We start from the raw sequence: 20,353 nt of genomic DNA on the forward strand, positions 1-20,353 counted from the left end.
CATTCCTGTTTGTTTCATTAGTCAGTCAGACAGTTAGTAGTGCATTCCTGTTTGTCTCATTAGTCAGTCAGACAGTTAGTAGTGCATTCCTGTTTGTCTCATTAGTCAGTCAGACAGCTAGTAGTGCATTCATGTTTGTCTCATTAGTCAGTCAGACAGTTAGTAGTGCATTCCTGTTTGTCTCATTAGTCAGTCAGACAGTTAGTAGTGCATTCCTGTTTGTCTCATTAGTCAGTCAGACAGTTAGTAGTGCATTCCTGTTTGTTTCATTAGTCAGTCAGACAGTTAGTAGTGCATTCCTGTTTGTCTCATTAGTCAGTCAGACAGTTAGTAGTGCATTCCTGTTTGTCTCATTAGTCAGTCAGAAAGTTAGTAGTGCATTCCTGTTTGTCTCATTAGACAGTCAGACAGTTAGTAGAGCATTCCTGTTTTCTCGTTAGACAGTCAGACAGTTAGTAGTGCATTCCTGTTTGTCTCATTAGTCAGTCAGTCAGACAGTTAGTAGTGCATTCCTGTTTGTCTCATTAGACAGTCAGACAGTTAGTAGTGCATTCCTGTTTTCTCATTAGTCAGTCAGACAGTTAGTAGTGCATTCCTGTTTGTCTCATTAGTCAGTCAGTCAGACAGTTAGTAGTGCATTCCTGTTTGTCTCATTAGTCAGTCAGTCAGACAGTTAGTAGTGCATTCCTGTTTGTCTCATTAGTCAGTCAGACAGTTAGTAGTGCATTCCTGTTTGTCTCATTAGTCAGTCAGTCAGACAGTTAGTAGTGCATTCCTGTTTGTCTCATTAGTCAGTCAGTCAGACAGTTAGTAGTGCATTCCTGTTTGTCTCATTAGACAGTCAGACAGTTAGTAGTGCATTCCTGTTTTCTCATTAGACAGTCAGACAGTTAGTAGAGCATTCCTGTTTTCTCATTAGACAGTCAGACAGTTAGTAGTGCATTCATGTTTGTCTCATTAGTCAGTCAGTCAGACAGTTAGTAATGCATTCCTGTTTGTCTCAATTAGACAGTCAGACAGTTAGTAGTGCATTCCTGTTTTCTCATTAGTCAGTTAGACAGTTAGTAGTGCATTCCTGTTTTCTCAATAGTCAGTCAGTCAGACAGTTAGTAGTGCATTCCTGTTTGTCTCATTAGACATTCAGACAGTTATTAGATCATTCCTGTTTTCTCATTAGACAGTCAGACAGTTAGTAGTGCATTCCTGTTTGTCTCATTAGTCAGTCAGTCAGACAGTTAGTAGTGCATTCCTGTTTGTCTCATTAGTCAGTCAGACAGTTAGTAGTGCATTCATGTTTGTCTCATTAGTCAGTCAGACAGTTAGTAGTGCATTCCTGTTTGTCTCATTAGTCAGTCAGTCAGACAGTTAGTAGTGCATTCCTGTTTGTCTCATTAGTCAGTCAGACAGTTAGTAGTGCATTCCTGTTTTTCTCATTAGTCAGTCAGACAGTTAGTAGTGCATTCCTGTTTGTTTCATTAGTCAGTCAGACAGTTAGTAGTGCATTCCTGTTTGTCTCATTAGTCAGTCAGACAGTTAGTAGTGCATTCCTGTTTGTCTAATTAGTCAGTCAGACAGTTAGTAGTGCATTCCTGTTTGTCTCATTAGTCAGTCAGACAGTTAGTAGTGCATTCCTGTTTGTCTCATTAGTCAGTCAGACAGTTAGTAGTGCATTCCTGTTTGTTTCATTAGTCAGTCAGACAGTTAGTAGTGCATTCCTGTTTGTCTCATTAGTCAGTCAGACAGTTAGTAGTGCATTCCTGTTTGTCTCATTAGTCAGTCAGAAAGTTAGTAGTGCATTCCTGTTTGTCTCATTAGACAGTCAGACAGTTAGTAGAGCATTCCTGTTTTCTCGTTAGACAGTCAGACAGTTAGTAGTGCATTCCTGTTTGTCTCATTAGTCAGTCAGTCAGACAGTTAGTAGTGCATTCCTGTTTGTCTCATTAGACAGTCAGACAGTTAGTAGTGCATTCCTGTTTTCTCATTAGTCAGTCAGACAGTTAGTAGTGCATTCCTGTTTGTCTCATTAGTCAGTCAGTCAGACAGTTAGTAGTGCATTCCTGTTTGTCTCATTAGTCAGTCAGACAGTTAGTAGTGCATTCCTGTTTTCTCATTAGTCAGTCAGACAGTTAGTAGTGCATTCCTGTTTTCTCATTAGTCAGTCAGACAGTTAGTAGTGCATTCCTGTTTTCTCATTAGTCAGTCAGTCAGTCAGACAGTTAGTAGTGCATTCCTGTTTTCTCATTAGTCAGTCAGACAGTTAGTAGTGCATTCCTGTTTGTCTCATTAGTCAGTCAGTCAGACAGTTAGTAGTGCATTCCTGTTTGTCTCATTAGACAGTCAGACAGTTAGTAGTGCATTCCTGTTTTCTCATTAGTCAGTCAGACAGTTAGTAGTGCATTCCTGTTTGTCTCATTAGTCAGTCAGTCAGACAGTTAGTAGTGCATTCCTGTTTGTCTCATTAGTCAGTCAGACAGTTAGTAGTGCATTCCTGTTTTCTCATTAGTCAGTCAGACAGTTAGTAGTGCATTCCTGTTTTCTCATTAGTCAGTCAGACAGTTAGTAGTGCATTCCTGTTTTCTCATTAGTCAGTCAGTCAGTCAGACAGTTAGTAGTGCATTCCTGTTTTCTCATTAGTCAGTCAGACAGTTAGTAGTGCATTCCTGTTTGTCTCATTAGTCAGTCAGACAGTTAGTATTGCATTCTTGTTTGTCTCATTAGTCAGTCAGACAGTTAGTAGTGCATTCCTGTTTGTCTAATTAGTCAGTCAGACAGTTAGTAGTGCATTCCTGTTTGTGTCATTAGTCAGTCAGACAGACAGTTAGTAGTGCATTCCTGTTTGGCTGCAATACACAGTGCGTGTATGTGTACATGTGTAAATGTTTCGTTTTTTGTGTGTATGTTTTTGAGTGTGTGTGGGCATTCATTTCTGTCTGTTTGGTGATTGGGTGTGTTTATGCGTGTGTGTGTGTGTGTGTGCATTTGTGTGTGTGTGTGTGTGTGTGTACAATATGTTGTCCTTTGGTCTTCGGATCTAGTGGTGACTCACCTGCTCATCGACCCCTCACCTCAACCCCTCAGAGCTTCAGTCGAAGTCGGAGAACGGAACGAAATCTGAAACGTTTCTGCAAAAAACACCTTTACCGTGGAAACATTTTTGGCTAAAACGTTTCAAATTCCATTCTGTTCCAATCTCTCTTGGCAGGCCATGGGATGGAGGAGGAGGGAGGGGGTTGAGTGTGTATGTGTATGTGTATGTGTGTGTATGTGCGTGCGTGCGTGTGTGTGTGTGTGTGTATTGCCATGTGGTGGTATTTGGCAATTCCATGGTAACTGAGAATCAGATTTATCACTTCAAATGTATGCCAAACAAAAACCATTGATTTCAAAGTTTAACAAACCATATAACTCTATGCACAAGGACTACTTTGAACAATTTACACTGAACATGTTACAAAAACACATTTACTGGAAGAACTGTGCAGATGCAGTTTGGTAAGAGAATTTTGGTAAAATCTCCCTCCGTTTTTTTATGTGACCACGTTTTCTAAAAACTCTGTTAAATATCTGCTCCGAATTAAGATTCAAAGATGTCTGCAGACAGAATGGGGTGTCAGCTATGACATGACACCTTGAGTTTGAAAAAATCTATTTTGGTTATTGAACTACAGTAAGTGAAGTGGATTTGCATAAGGAGACGGAATTGCGTTCATGTGATCTGTACTACACAGAAATGCATATTGATGCATATGAAAGTCATGCTCTTCATGGTGGTGTATCCTGAATAGGTACACAATGGTAGAAATATGCAATATCCTCCTTTGAATATTTGGGTATTCTACACACTGGCTATTATTTGAATGAGCTCAAACCTGAACCAATCATAGACGTCTATGTTTCACAAGTTTGGACATTACAGTACAGCACAGCAGAGCTCAGTAGAGTACAGTACAGTAGATTAGAGTTCAGTACAGTACAGTACAGTACAGTACAGTACAGTACAGCATAGTAAGTTCAGTACAGTATAGTAAAGTAAAGTAGATTAGAGTTTAGTACAGTACAGTACAGCATAGTATAGTTCAGTACCAAAAAACAACGTTTGAAATCACGTTCGGACTGACCAAATTTCAACTACTTTTCATTGTCCGTGGACGTCCGGTGTCGGTCGGTGCTCAGTGGGTGAGGATGTTGGTTAAAGTCAATGGAAAGAGAGGGGGCTCATTGGTTGGTGTCAGTAAGAGCAGGGAGAGGTGACATTAACTGGAGAGAGAGAGAGAGAGAGAGAGAGAGAGAGAGAGAGAGAGAGAGAGAGAGAGAGAGAGAGAGAGAGAGAGAGAGAGAGAGAGAGAGAGAGAGAAAGAAAGAGAGAGAGAGAGAGAGAGAGAGAGAGAGAGAGAGAGAGAGAGAGAGAGAGAGAGAGAGAGAGAGAGAGAGAGAGAGAGGAGACAGAGAGAGAGAGAGAGAGAGAGAGAGAGAGAGAGAGAGAGAGAGAGAGAGAGAGGAGAGAGAGAAGAGAGAGAAAACGGTTATCAGCTGAATATAACTAATTGATAGGTCTACCTTTACTTGTTACTTCTATGAACTTTCATCATCCTCCCTATGAAATTAGAAAATATCTTAAATCAGGGCTCTACGCTGACCTTTTTTACAAGGAGCACGTGTGAGCCAGTGGAGGCTGCTGAGGGGAGGACGGCTCATAATAATGGCTGGAATGGAGTCAATGGAATGGTATCAATCATGTGGATTCCATGTGGTTGATACCATTCCATTGACTCCATTCCAGCCATTACTATGAGCTGTCCTCCCCTCAGCATCCTCCACTGACGTGCGCCTAAGTGGAAAAATGTAGGACCACACAAAGAAATTTAGAAGCACAATGAAAAATATTTTAGATTTTAAAGCTAGAATCCTTCATTTTTCTAGGCTCCTAAATAAAAAATGTCAGGTCTCACTGTAGAGCCCTGGAAAGATATGTGGGTTTTTGGTAACGGAATTTCAAGGCACAAGGCAATGTTTCTTAAACGTACAGAAGGCAGAACAATGTATCCTAAACTAGATATAAGGGTTGATATTAGTTGACAAGGGTCTTTACTTCAACATTATTGTATTTTGATGTATTTCTAATACCTTTTTTAACTTTTTCTGGTAGATGTTTTGTAAGACCCCTTTTCCATCTATTTGACAATAAATCAAAGCTTTTGCTTATTCCTATCTTTTAGGATGGAAAATTGTAAAAAAATGAAAAAAAAAAAAAGTATATATGCCTTAATTTCTCAAAATTAACACCTAATTTGACACCTAATTTGACATGCTCCTATGAACTTACACGTTGGTGCTCATGGGTACTTTTACATGGAAATGACTTCCAGATACATAAAGCCATATTCCAGAGACCGTGTTGTTAAGGAAGACCTAAACAAACAACAACAAGAGCATCTTTTCCTCTGATCTAGGATCTATAGCTCCTTGTGTGCCAACAGGCTCTGTTAGTCTGGGATGGGGTGCTAAAAAGATACAGGTGAAAGGTCTTAAGCAGGGTCCATTTATAGTCTGGATGTTAAAAAGATACAGGTGAAAGCACTTAAGCAGGGTCCATTTATAGTCTGGCGTGGTGAAGTAGGGTCTGATCCCTCAATTGATCCAAAAGCAAAAGCAAAAGCAGAATTTCTATGTTCTATCATTTACACGTTCTATAATATACAGTACTGACCTGACAAAGATTATATTTTTCATTCCCAATTTTAACATCCAGACAGACAAACAATAAAAGCAGCTTTTGATCTGATATCTCATCTACCGCCGTGATGGCCAACAGGCTGTTCTACTCTGGGATGGGGGCTATACAGAGATACTGGCTAGCCCACTCTGGCTAAAGCACTTGAGCAGATTCCATTTCCATGTTAACATTCCCTTATCAGCTCTCCAAATGACTTTCTCCCAGACCTCCGCCAGGGGAGATGCAGATTGTATCAGAGCCGTTAAGAGCTACAGGACTTACTGGAAGACAGAGACTGGTGCTCCTCAGTCACACACAGGCAACACAGCACAGTGTTGAGTCACACACAGGAAACACAGCATAGTGTTGAGTCACACACAGGAAACACAGCATAGTGTTGAGTCACACACAGGAAACACAGCATAGTGTTGAGTCACACACAGGCAACACAGCACAGTTTTGAGTCACACACAGGAAACACAGCATAGTGTTGAGTCACACACAGGAAACACAGCACAGTGTTGAGTCACACACAAGCAACACAGCACAGTGTTGAGTCACACACAAGCAACACAGCACAGTGTTGAGTCACACACAGGAAACACAGCATAGTGTTGAGTCACACACAGGAAACACAGCACAGTGTTGAGTCACACACAACACAGCACAGTGTTGAGTCACACACAGGCAACACAGCACAGTGTTGAGTCACACGCAGGAAACACAGCACAGTGTTGAGTCACACACAGGAAACACAGCACAGTGTTGAGTCACACACAGGAAACACAGCATAGTGTTGAGTCACACACAGGAAACACAGCACGGTGTTGAGTCACACACAAGCAACACAGCACAGTGTTGAGTCACACACAGGAAACACAGCACAGTGTTGAGTCACACACAAGCAACACAGCACAGTATTGAGTCACACACAAGCAACACAGCACAGTGTTGAGTCACACACAGGAAACACAGCATAGTGTTGAGTCACACACAGGCAACACAGCATAGTGTTGAGTCACACACAGGCAACACAGCACAGTGTTGAGTCACACACAGGAAACACAGCATAGTGTTGAGTCACACACAGGAAACACAGCACAGTGTTGAGTCACACACAAGCAACACAGCACAGTGTTGAGTCACACACAGGAAACACAGCATAGTGTTGAGTCACACACAGGGGAACACAGCACAGTGTTGAGTCACACACAGGAAACACAGCATGGTGTTGAGTCACACACAGGAAACACAGCATAGTGTTGAGTCACACACAGGAAACACAGCACAGTGACAACTACTTAACATCTGATGTGAAGCCTGATGGATAATGAATGCATGTGAAAGTCATGCTTCTGATCTGAACATCCATTAATTCATTCTGATAAATCCCAATGGTTGTCCACTGTATACCCCATGGTATAGGTGTGAAATCTCACATAGCATGCACAGTAACGGTGTCAGTCACAGGACAAACCCATCAGCACCATACTGAGAGAGGCACCGTGCCAGAGCTTACCAGAGAGGGGTAGCAGACCAGACCACATGTTGTAGTGTAGTAGGGGGCAGCAGACGGGTGTCAGAATGTGAAAGAGGCACCGTGCCAGAGCTTACCAGAGAGGGGTATCAGACCAGACCACATGTTGTAGTGTAGTAGGGGGCAGCAGACGGGTGTCAGAATGTGAAAGAGGCACCGTGCCAGAGCTTACCAGAGAGGGGTAGCAGACCAGATCACATGTTGTAGTGTAGTAGGGGAAGCAGACGGGTGTCAGAGTGTCCACGTAGCGCGAGCAGCAGGAGGCTGGGTGAGAGCATGGTGTTAGCTCACCTAGCCACGGCATGAGGCTAGAGAAACGTCACTGCTCTACGAAGTGTTCCTGAGCTCTGAAGACACGCACACAGGCACATATACACACATACACACACATGCGCACACACACACACACACACACACACACACATGCGCACACGCTAATGAACAACCCACTTGCTGTATAATCAAACCGACACACACATAACAATTGAATTGAAACAAACAGGAAAGGCACTTGTCTATTTATTATGGACAAGTGCCTCTTTCTAATTTCAGAACATACTACCCTACTTACAGCACTTTCTGCAACCCCAGCACCAAGTAGGTGCAATGATTAACCAGAGACAGAGTGCCATGGAGTAAGCCTGTCCTTATAGAGACAGAACGAGAGAGAGAGAGAGAGAGAGAGAGAGAGAGAGAGAGAGAGAGAGAGAGAGAGAGAGAGAGAGAGAGAGAGAGAGAGAGAGAGAGAGAGAGAGAGAGAGAGAGAGAGAGAGAGAGAGAGAGAGCGAGAGAGAGAGAGAGAAGAGAGAGAGAAGAGAGAGAGAGAGAGAGAGAGAGAGAGAGAGAGAGAGAGAGAGCGAGAGAAGAGAGAGAGACAGAGAACGAGAGAGACAGAGAGCGAGAGAGAGAGAGAGCAGGAGATTGAGAGACCCCTAAGCTCAGAGATTACACAACCTCCGGGAGAGAAAAACAACCTGTCAATACTAATGAGCCACAGGACAGTAGTCTCAATCAGTATGCCACAGAGGACAACAGTCCAGTAGCAGCTAAAGCATAGCAGCCCTCTCAACAGTTTTTGCTGGTGGTTTAGCGTTCCTACTGCAGCTAAGACTAGGCCTAACTTTTCCAAATTGGTTTGGCAAAGCATTCTCAAAATGTTATCTGAGAATTGAGTAAAATTCTTCTAAGGGCGCTTTCACAAATCCCCTTATGATCCGGACCCTGGAGCGTTTGATACCCTGATCCGCACTATAAAGCATGTGTGAAACGCAAAACGAACCCTGGCTGAAACTAATACTGGACCTGTGTGAGTAACCGGTCCAAGATCCGGGACCATAGTACCAGGTGTTGTGAAGCAGCAGTGTGAGTAGCATGGAGCTTTTTTGCCAGTTGTAAACCAACTAGATCACTAACTTCATGTAGAATGTGAGTCTTGCAAATCGCACCATGAAACGTTTATTTTCATGTCTTCTGAAAGCAAAATGTATTCTGTAGAATTCTCACAACGCTCCAGGAAACCGGACCAGGGTACCGAACCAGGAAACCGACCCAGGGTACCGGATTTCATATGTGAAAACGTCCTCAGTGTGTTAAAGCTGCAATATGTAACTTTTTGGGCGACCCCACAAAATGCACATACAGTGGCTTGCGAAAGCATTCACCCCCCTTGGCATTTTTCCTATTTTGTTGCCTCACAACCTGGAATTTAAATTGATTTTTGGGGGGGTTTGTATACTTTCATTTACACAACATGCCTACCACTTTGAAGATGCAAAATATATTTTATTGTGAAACAAACAAGAAATAAGACCAAAAAAACAGAAAACTATTCACCCCCCCCCCCCAAAGTCAATACTTTGTAGAGCCACCTTTTGCAGCACTGACAGCTGCAAGTCTCGGGGTATTTCTATAAGCTTGGCACATCTAGCCACTTCTTCAAGGCAAAACTGATCCAGCTCCTTCAAGTTGGATGGGTTCCGCTGGTGTACAGAAATCTTTAAGTCATACCACAGATTCTCAATTGGATTGAGGTCTGGGCTTTGACTAGGCCATTCCAAGACATTTAAATATTTCCCCTTAAACAGTTACAGTTACGTCATTTAGCGACTTATCCAGAGCGACTTACAGTTAGTGCATACATTATTAATTTTTTTAATTTTTTTTCGTGGGAATCGAACCCACAACCCTGGCGTTGCAAACGCCATGCTCTACCAACTGAGCTACATCCGTGCCGGCCATTCCCTCCCCTACCCTAGACGACGCTGGGCCAATTGTGCGCCGCCCCATGGGTCTCCCGGTCGCGGCCGGCTACGACAGAGCCTGGATTCAAACCAGGATCTCTAGTGGCACAGCTAACACTGCGATGCACTGCCTTAGACCACTGCGCCAAGTGTAAACTACTCAAGTGTTGCTTTAGCAGTATGCTTAGGGTCATTGTCCTGCTGGAAGGTGAACCTCCGTCCCAGTCTCAAATCTCTGGAAGACTGAAACAGGTTTCCCTCAAGAATTTCCCTGTATTTAGCGCCATCCATCATTCCTTCAATTCTGACCAGTTTCCCAGTCCCTGCTGATGCTGCCACCACCATGCTTCACTGTGGGCATGGTGTTCTCGGGGTGATGAGAGGTGTTGGGTTTGCACCAGACATAGCGTTTTCCTTGATGGCCAAAAAGCTCAATTTTAGTCTCATCTGACCAGAGTACCTTCTTCCATATGTTTGGGGAGTCTCCCACATGCCTTTTGGCGAACACCAAATTTTTCTGGCCACTCTTCGGTAAAGCCCAGCTCTGTGGAGTGTACGGCTTAAAGTGGTCCTATGGACAGATACTCCAATCTCCGCTGTGGAGCTTTGCAGCTCCTTCATGGTTATCTTTGGTCTCTTTGTTGCCTCTCTGAGTAATGCCCTTCTTGCCTGGTCCGTGAGTTTTGGTGGGCGGCCCTCTCTTGGCAGGTTTGTTGGGGTGCCATATTCTTTCAATTTTTTATTAATGGATTTAATGGTGCTCCGTGGGATGTTCAAAGTTTCTGATATTTTTTTATAACCCAACCCTGATCTGTACTTCTACACAACTTTGTCCCTGACCTGTTTGGAGAGCTCCTTGGTCTTCATGGTGCCACTTGCTTGGTGGTGCCCCTTGCTTAGTGATGTTGCAGACTCTGTGGCCTTTCAGAACAGGTGTATATATACTGAGATCATGTGACAGATCATGTGATACTTAGATTGCACACAGGTGGACTTTATTTAACTAATTATGTGACTTCTGAAGGTAATTGGTTGCACCAGATCTTATTTAGGGGCTTCATAGCAAAGGGGGTGAATACATACAGTGAGGGAAAAAAGTATTTGATCCCCTGCTGATTTTGTGCGTTTGCCCACTGACAAAGACATGATCAGTCTATAATTTTAATGGTACGTTTATTTGAACAGTGAGAGACAGAATAACAACAAAAAAATCCAGAAAAACGCATGTCAAAAATGTTAGAAATTGATTTGCATTTTATTGAGGGAAATAAGTATTTGACCCCTCTGCAAACATGACTTAGTACTTGGTGGCAAAACCCTTGTTGGCAATCACAGAGGTCAGACGTTTCTTGTAGTTGGCCACCAGGTTTGCACACATCTCAGGAGGGATTTTGTTCCACTCCTCTTTGCAGATCTTCTCCAAGTCATTAAGGTTTCGAGGCTGACGTTTGGCAACTCAAACCTTCAGCTCCCTCCACAGATTTTCTATGGGATTAAGGTCTGGAGACTGGCTAGGCCACTCCAGGACCTTAATGTGCTTCTTCTTGAGCCACTCCTTTGTTGCCTTGGCCGTGTGTTTTGGGTCATTGTCATGCTCGAATACCCATCCACAACCCATTTTCAATGCCCTGGCTGAGGGAAGGAGGTTCTCACCCAAGATTTGACGGTACATGGCCCCGTCCATCGTCCCTTTGATGCGGTGAAGTTGTCCTGTCCCCTTAGCAGAAAAACACCCCCAAAGCATAATGTTTCCACCTCCATGTTTGACGGTGGGGATGGTGTTCTTGGGGTCATAGGCAGCATTCCTCCTCCTCCAAGCACGGCGAGTTGAGTTGATGCCAAAGAGCTCGATTTTGGTCTCATCTGACCACAACACTTTCACCCAGTTCTCCTCTGAACCATTCAGATGTTCATTGGCAAACTTCAGACGGCCCTTTATATGTGCTTTCTTGAGCAGGGGGACCTTGCGGGCGCTGCAGGATTTCAGTCCTTCACGGCATAGTGTGTTACCAATTTTTTCTTGGTGACTAAGGTCCCAGTTGCCTTGAGATCATTGACAAGATCCTCCCGTGTAGTTCTGGGCTGATTCCTCACCGTTCTCATGATCATTGTAACTCCACGAGGTGAGATCTTGCATGGAGCCCCAGGCCGAGGGAGATTGACAGTTCTTTTGTGTTTCTTCCATTTGCGAATAATCGCACCAACTGTTGTCACCTTCTCACCAAGCTGCTTGGCGATGGTCTTGTAGCCCATTCCAGCCTTGTGTAGGTCTACAATCTTGTCCCTGACATCCTTGGAGAGCTCTTTGGTCTTGGCCATGGTGGAGAGTTTGGAATTTGATTGATTGATTGCTTCTGTGGACAGGTGTCTTTTATACAGGTAACAAAGTGAGATTAGGAGCACTCCCTTTAAGAGTATGCTCCTAATCTCAGCTCGTTACCTGTATAAAAGACACCTGGGAGCCAGAAATCTTTCTGATTGAGAGGGGGTCAAATACTTATTTCCCTCATTAAAATGCAAATCAATTTATAATATTTTTGACATGCATTTTTCTGGATTTTTTTGTTGTTATTCTGTCTCTCACTGTTCAAATAAACCTACCATTAAAATTATAGACTGATCATGTCTTTGTCAGTGGGCAAACGTACAAAATCAGCAGGGGATCAAATACTTTTTTCCCTCACTGTATGCACACACCACTTTTCCGTTATTTATTTTGTAGAATTTTTGAAGCAAGTTATTTTTTTTATTTCACTTCACCAATTTGGACTATTTTGTGTATGTCCATTACATGATAAAAATCCCCCAAATAAAAGTGCATTTATGTTACAGGTTGTAATGCAACAAAATAGGAAAAACGCCAAGGGGGATGAATACTTTTGCAAGGCACTGTAGAAATGTGATTTATAGATCTGTCCTTCTCATTGAAAGCAAGTCTAAGAAGCGGTAGATATGTTCTGTGTTCGCTTTTACTTTCGGTTTTGTACACCAGCTTCAAACAGCTCAAAACACAAAATTTTTGGTAATGGAAAATACATTTCACAGCGGTTTAGATGGTACAATGATTCTCTACACTATACTTGCTTGTTTTGTCACATAAACGGAAATTAGTCTTAGCAACCAGGAAATGTCGAAGCGATATCTGCATAGTGTGCATATTTAAATAAAACTCTACATTGAACAAAAAGCAGATGAAGCTCTCAAGATTCAGTAATACAGTTGATGCAAAGTGTTTCTGGAGGGTTGATTGAGCTGATTGAGTATGTAGGGATATTGCAGTAGAAGATAATGCATGTCAAGGACACTCCAACGAAGTCTTCAAACTTCAACATCAGGCTCTTGGCATGCATGTTTCACACTTATCACATGATATCCATCACTCTATACAGAGGGTGTAGTCACATTATAAACTTGAGAGAGAGAGAGAGAACAGAGAGAGAGAGAGAGAGAAAGACAAGAGTGAGAAAGAGAGAGACAGAGTGGAGAGAGAGAGAGAGAGAGAGAGAGAGAGAGAGAGAGAGAGCGAGAGAGAGAGAGAGAGAGAGAGAGAGAGAGAGAGAGAGAGAGAGAGAGAGAGAGAGAGAGAAGACAGAATATAAAAAAATTGAGAGAGAGGGAGAGAAGAAACAGAGAGATAAATAGAGAGAGAAGAAATACAGGCTGTCTATTGTTAGAATGAGTTCAACGAGGACCTGAGGGGAAGACAGACTCACTCCTGATAAATACCATTCTGATATCCCCATGACTAACGACTCACTCCTGACCAATACCCTTTTGATATCCCCATGACTAACGACTCACTCCTGACCAATACCCTTCTGATATCCCCATGACTAACGACTCACTCCTGACCAATACCCTTCTGATATCCCCATGACTAATGACTCACTCCTGACCAATACCCTTCTGATATCCCCGTGACTAACGACTCACTCCTGACCAATACCCTTCTGATATCCCCATGACTAACGACTCACTCCTGACCAATACCCTTCTGATATCCCCATGACTAATGACTCACTCCTGATCAATACCCTTCTGATATCCCCATGACTAACGACTCACTCCTGACCAATACCATTCTGATATCCCCATGACTAACGACTCACTCCTGACCAATACCCTTCTGATATCCCCATGACTAACGACTCACTCCTGACCAATACCCTTCTGATATCCCCATGACTAACGACTCACTCCTGACCAATACCCTTCTGATATCCCCATGACTAACGACTCACTCCTGACCAATACCCTTCTGATATCCCCATGACTAACGACTCACTCCTGACCAATACCCTTCTGATATCCCCATGACTAATGACTCACTCCTGATCAATACCCTTCTGATATCCCCATGACTAACAACTCACTCCTGACCAATACCATTCTGATATCCCCATGACTAATGACTCACTCCTGACCAATACCCTTCTGATATCCCCATGACTAACAACTCACTCCTGATAAATACCATTCTGATATCCCCATGACTAACAACTCACTCCTGACCAATACCCTTCTGATATCCCCATGACTAACGACTCACTCCTGATAAATACCATTCTGATATCCCCATGACTAACAACTCACTCCTGACCAATACCCTTCTGATATCCCCATGACTAACGACTCACTCCTGACCAATACCCTTCTGATATCCCCATGACTAATGACTCACTCCTGATCAATACCCTTCTGATATCCCCATAACTAATGACTCACTCCTGACCAATACCCTTCTGATATCCCCATGACTAATGACTCACTCCTGACCAATACCCTTCTGATATCCCCATGACTAATGACTCACTCCTGACCAATACCCTTCTGATATCCCCATGACTAACAACTCACTCCTGATCAATACCATTCTGATATCCCCATGACTAATGACTCACTCCTGACCAATACCCTTCTGATATCCCCATGACTAACGACTCACTCCTGACCAATACCCTTCTGATATCCCCATGACTAATGACTCACTCCTGACCAATACCCTTCTGATATCCCCATGACCAATGACTCACTCCTGACCAACCAATACCCTTCTGATATCCCCATGACTAATGAAAACAGCAGAAACAGATATGTTTTAATGATGGCTAGTGTAGCCTAGTACAGAGTCATCCAGTAGAGTTTAGCCTGACAGCTGTGCAGTCCTTTAAGGTAATGTGGATTTATTCTGCAGTAACTACACTGAGCCTTGAACATGAACAATGAGCCTTGAACATGAACACTGAGCCTTGAACATGAACACTGAGCCTTGCACATGAACACTTAGGCTTGAACATGAACACTGAGCCTTGAACATGAACACTGAGCCTTGAACATGAACACTGAGCCTTGAATATGAACACTGAGCCTTGCACATGAACACTGAGCCTTGAACATGAACACTGAGCCTTGAACATGAACACTGAGCCTTGAACATGAACACTGAGCCTTGAGTCAGACTGCTTCCAAAATGACACCCTAATCCCATATGGGCCCTGGTCTAAAGTAGTGCACTATATAGAGAATAGGATTCCATTTAGGACGTAGCGTCAGACTAATGTGAATCCTGAGGCCCTATCTGACCGCTATGATATCCCATTTAAACTCTACTCACAGGGTCAGACCCCAGAGGGAAGACAGTTAACATAAAGTGCAAATAAATCTGAAGATGTTCATATGTTTATTATTCTGTCAGCATATCATCTCATCTCTCCCTCATCTCGTCTCTTACCCTTATTCCCAGCATACTGTAGGATGTGTAGCCGCTGTGTGACTGTGTAACCCTCCACACTCACCATTTGACACGGGTGTGGTTGTGAGCAGTAGTGGAACAGAAGCAGTGATGATTCAAACACTTTTTTGTTTATTATGCTCTCTCTCTCTCTCTCTCTCTCTCTCTCTCTCTCTCTCTCTCTCTCTCTCTCTCTCTCTCTCTCTTTCTCTGTCTCTCTCTGTCTCTCTCTCTCTCTCTCTCTCTCTCTCTCTCTCTCTGTCTCTCGCTCTCTCTGTCTCTCTCTCTCTCTCTCTCTCTCTGTCTCTCTCTGTCTCTCTCTCTCTCTCTCTCTCTCTCTCTCTCTCTCTCTCTCTCTCTCAATTCAATTTCAATTTAAGGGCTTTATTGGCATGAGAAACGTGTGTTAACATTGCCAAAGCAAGTGAAGTAGATAGTAAACAAAAGTGAAATAAACAATAAATATTAACAGTAAACATTACACTCAGAAGTTTCAAAATAATAAAGACATTTCAAATGTCATATTATGTATATATACAGTGTTGTAACAATGTGCAAATAGTTAAAGTACAAATGGGAAAATAAATAACCATAAATATGGGTTGTATTTACAATGGTGTTTGTTCTTCACTGGTTGCCCTTTTCTTGTGGCAACAGGTCACAAATCTTGCAGCTGTGATGGCACACTGTGGTATTTCACCCAGTAGATAAGGGAGTTTATCAAAATTGGGTTTGTTTTCGAATTCTTTGTGGATCGCTGTAATCTGAGGGAAATATGTGTCTCTAATATGGTCATACATTTGGCAGGAGGTTAGGAAGTGCAGCTCAGTTTCCACCTCATTTTGTGGGCAGTGTGCACATAGCCTGTCTTCTCTTGACAGCCAGGTCTGCCTACGGCGGCCTTTAACAATAGCAAGGCTATGCTCACTGAGTCTGTACATAGTCAAAGCTTTCCTTAAGTTTGGGTCAGTCACAGTGGTCAGGTATTCTGCCACTGTGTACTCCCTGTTTAGGGCCAAATAGCATTCTAGTTTGCTCTGTTTTTTTGTTTGTTCTTTCCAATGTGTCAAGTAATTCTCTTTTTGTTTTCTCATGATTTGGTTGGGTCTAATTGTGTTGTTGTTGTTGTTGTTGTTGTTGTTGTTGTTGTTGTCCTGGGGCTGTGTGGGGTCTGTTTGTGTTTGTGAACAGAGCCCCAGGACAAGCTTACTTAGGGGACTCTTCTCCAAGTTCATCTCTCTGTAGGTGATGGCTTTGTTATGGAAGGTTTGGGAATCGCTTCCTTTTAAGTGGTTATAGAATTTAACGGCTCTTTTCTGGATTTTGATAATTAGCGGGTATTGGCCTAATTCTGCTCTGCATGCATTATTTGGTGTTTTATGTTGTACACGGAGGATGTTTTTGCAGAATTCTGCATGCAGAGTCTCAATTTGGTGTTTGTCCCATTTTGTGAATTCTTGGTTGGTGAGCGGACCCCAGACCTCAGAACCATAAAGGGCAATGTGTTCTATAACTGATTCAAGAATTTTTTACCAGATCCTAATTGGTATGTCAAATTTTATGTTCCTTTTGATGGCATAGAAGGCCCTTCTTGCCTTGTCTCTCAGATTGTTCACAGCTTTGTGGAAGTTACCTGTGGCGCTGATGTTTAGGCCGAGGTATGTATAGTTTTTTTGTGTGCTCTAGGGCAACGGTGTCTAGATGGAATTTGTATTTGTGGTCCTGGCAACTGGACCTTTTTTGGAACACCATTATTTTTGTCTTACTGAGATTTACTGTCAGGGCCCAGGTCTGACAGAATCTGTGCAGAAGATCTAGGTGCTGCTGTAGGCCCTCCTTGGTTGGTGACAGAAGCACCAGATCATCAGCAAACAGAAGACATTTGACTTCAGATCAAATCAAATCAAATCAAATCAAATTTTATTGGTCACATGCGCCGAATACAACAGGTGCAGACATTACAGTGAAATGCTTACTTACAGCCCTTAACCAACAGTGCATTTATTTTTAACAAAAAAATTAAAAATAAAACAACTACAAAAAAAGTGTTGAGAAAAAAAGAGCAGAAGTAAAATAAAATAACAGTAGGGAGGCTATATATACAGGGGGGTACCGGTGCAGAGTCAATGTGCGGGGGCACCGGCTAGTTGAGATAGTTGAAGTAATATGTACATGTGGGTAGAGTTAAAGTGACTATGCATAAATAATTAACAGAGTAGCAGCAGCGTAATAAGGATGGGGTGGGGGGGCAGTGCAAATAGTCCGGGTAGCCATGATTAGCTGTTCAGGAGTCTTATGGCTTGGGGGTAGAAGCTGTTGAGAAGTCTTTTGGACCTAGACTTGGCACTCCGGTACCGCTTGCCGTGCGGTAGCAGGGAGAACAGTCTATGACTAGGGTGGCTGGAGTCTTTGACAATTTTGAGGGCCTTCCTCTGACACCGCCTGGTATAGAGGTCCTGGATGGCAGGAAGCTTGGCCCCAGTGATGTACTGGGCCGTACGCACTACCCTCTGTAGTGCCTTGCGGTCGGAGGCCAAGCAGTTGCCATACCAGGCGGTGATGCAACCAGTCAGGATGCTCTCGATGGTGCAGCTGTAGAATTTTTTGAGGATCTGAGGACCCATGCAAAATCTTTTCAGTCTCCTGAGGGGGAATAGGCTTTGTCGTGCACTCTTCACGACTGTCTTGGTGTGTTTGGACCATGATAGTTCGTTGGTGATGTGGACACCAAGGAACTTGAAGCTCTCAACCTGTTCCACTACAGCCCCGTCGATGAGAATGGGGGCGTGCTCAGTCCTCTTTTTTTTTTCCTGTAGTCCACAATCATCTCCTTTGTCTTGGTCACGTTGAGGGAGAGGTTGTTGTCCTGGCACCACACGGCCAGGTCTCTGACCTCCTCCCTATAGGCTGTCTCATCGTTGTCGGTGATCAGGCCTACCACTGTTGTGTCGTCGGAAAACGTAATGATGGTGTTGGAGTCGTGCCTGGCCATGCAGTCGTGGGTGAACAGAGAGTACAGGAGGGGACTGAGCACGCACCCCTGAGGGGCCCCCGTGTTGAGGATCAGTGTGGCAGATGTGTTGTTACCTACCCTTACCACCTGGGGGCGGCCCGTCAGGAAGTCCAGGATCCAGTTGCAGAGGGAGGTGTTTAGTCCCAGGATCCTTAGCTTAGTGATGAGCTTAGAGGGCACTATGGATGAATGCTGAGCTGTAGTCAATGAATAGCATTCTCACGTAGGTGTTCCTCTTGTCCAAGTGGGAAAGGGCAGTGTGGAGTGCAATAGAGATTGCATCATCTGTGGATCTGTTGGGGCGGTATGCAAATTGGAGTGGGTCTAGGGTTTCTGGGATAATGCTGTTGATGTGAGCCATGACCAGCCTTTCAAAGCACTTCATGGCTACAGACGTCAGTGCTATGGGTCGGTAGTCATTTAGGCAGGTTATCTTAGAGTCCTTGGCACGGGGACTATGGTGGTCTGCTTGAAACATGTTGGTATTACAGACTCAGTCAGGGACATGTTGAAAATGTCAGTGAAGACACTTGCCAGTTGGTCAGCACATGCTCAGAGTACACGTCCTGGTAATCCGTCTGGCCCTGCGGCCTTGTGAATGTTGACCTGCTTAAAAGTCTTACTCACATCGGCTACGGAGAGCGTGATCACATAGTCATCCGGAACAGCTGGTGCTCTCATGCATGCTTCAGTGTTGCTTGCCTCGAAGCGAGCATAGAAGTGGTTTAGCTCGTCTGGTAGGCTTGTGTCACTGGGCAGCTCGCGGCTGTGCTTCCCTTTGTAGTCTGTAATAGTTTTCAAGCCCTGCCACATCCGACGAGCGTCAGAGCCAGTGTAGTACGATTCAATCTTAGCCCTGTATTGACTCTTTGCCTGTTTGATGGTTCGTCGGAGGGCATAGCGGGATTTCTTATAAGCGTCCGGGTTAGAGTTCCGTTCCTTGAAAGCGGCAGCTCTACCCTTTAGCTCAGTGCGGATGTTGCCTGTAATCCATGGCTTCTGGTTGGGGTATGTACGTACGGTCACTGTGGGGACGACATCATCGATGCACTTATTGATGAAGCCAGTGACTGATGTGGTGTACTCCTCAATGCTGTCTGAAGAATCCCGGAACATGTTCCAGTCTGTGCTAGCAAAACAGTCCTGTAGCTTAGCATCTGCGTCATCTGACCACTTTTTTATTAACCGAGTCACTGGTGCTTCCTGCTTTAGTTTTTGCTTATAAGCAGGAATCAGGAGGATAGAGTTATGGTCAGATTTGCCAAATGGAGGGCGAGGGAGAGCTTTGTATGCGTCTCTGTGTGTGGAGTAAAGGTGGTCTAGAGTTTTTTTTCCTCTGGTTGCACATTTAACATGCTGGTAGAAATTAGGTAGAACGGATTTAAGTTTCCCTGCATTAAAGTCCCCGGCCACTAGGAGCGCTGCATCTGGATAAGCGTTTTCCTGTTGATTTATGGCCTTGTACAACTCATTCAGTGCAATCTTAATGCCAGCATTGGTTTGTGGTGGTAAATAGACAGCTATGAAAAATATAGATGAAAACTCTCTTGGTAAATAGTGTGGTCTACAGCTTATCATAAGATACTCTACCTCAGGCGAGCAAAACCTCGAGACTTCCTTAGTATTTGATTTTGTGCACCAGCTGTTGTTTACAAATATACACAGACCGCCACCCCTTGTCTTACCGGAGTCAGCCGTTCTATCCTGCCGATGTAGCGTATAGCCCGCTAGCTGTATGTTATCATTGTCGTCGTTCAGCTACGACTCGGTGAAACATAGGATATTACAGTTTTTAATGTCCCGTTGGTAGGATAACCGTAATCTTAGGTCTTCCAATTTGTTATCCAATGATTGAAGATTGGCTAATAGGATTGATGGAAGAGGCAGTTTACTCGCTCGCCGTCGGATCCTTACAAGGCACCCCGATCTACGTCCACGATATCTCTGTCTCTTCCTCACGCGAATGACGGGGATTTGGGCCTTGTCGGGTGTCTGTATGATATCCTTTGCGGCCGCCTCGTTGAAGAAAAAATATTTGTCCAAAACGAGGTGAGTAATCGCTGTCCTGATATCCAGAAGCTCTTTTTGGTTATAAGAGACGATGGCAGAAACATTATGT

At 43.8% G+C, this 20,353-nt stretch overlaps 1 protein-coding gene across 9 annotated transcripts in view; it reads right to left on the reverse strand.

Annotated features, from left to right (window-relative positions):
• Positions 1 to 8,049, reverse strand: part of LOC311104558 (glucagon receptor-like) — a 53,934-nt gene extending 45,885 nt beyond the window's left edge. For 6 of the 9 annotated variants that reach the window (XR_014610169.1, XR_014610170.1, XR_014610171.1 and 3 more), the window contains exons 1-2: positions 7,233 to 8,049; positions 4,119 to 4,257 (exon numbers count right to left, since the gene is read on the reverse strand). The gene's annotated coding sequence lies outside the window, so the exon portion shown is untranslated. Of the gene's footprint in view, positions 1 to 4,118; positions 4,258 to 5,323; positions 6,356 to 7,232 lie in introns of those variants that run through there. The other 3 variants (XM_084146429.1, XM_084146430.1, XM_084146431.1) reach the window with 3 other exon arrangements.
• Between the last annotated feature and the right edge of the window lie 12,304 nt (positions 8,050 to 20,353).

This window comes from Coregonus lavaretus, assembly GCF_964263955.1.
Source record: "Coregonus lavaretus genome assembly, chromosome: 28".
Classification (NCBI taxonomy): domain Eukaryota; kingdom Metazoa; phylum Chordata; class Actinopteri; order Salmoniformes; family Salmonidae; genus Coregonus; species Coregonus lavaretus.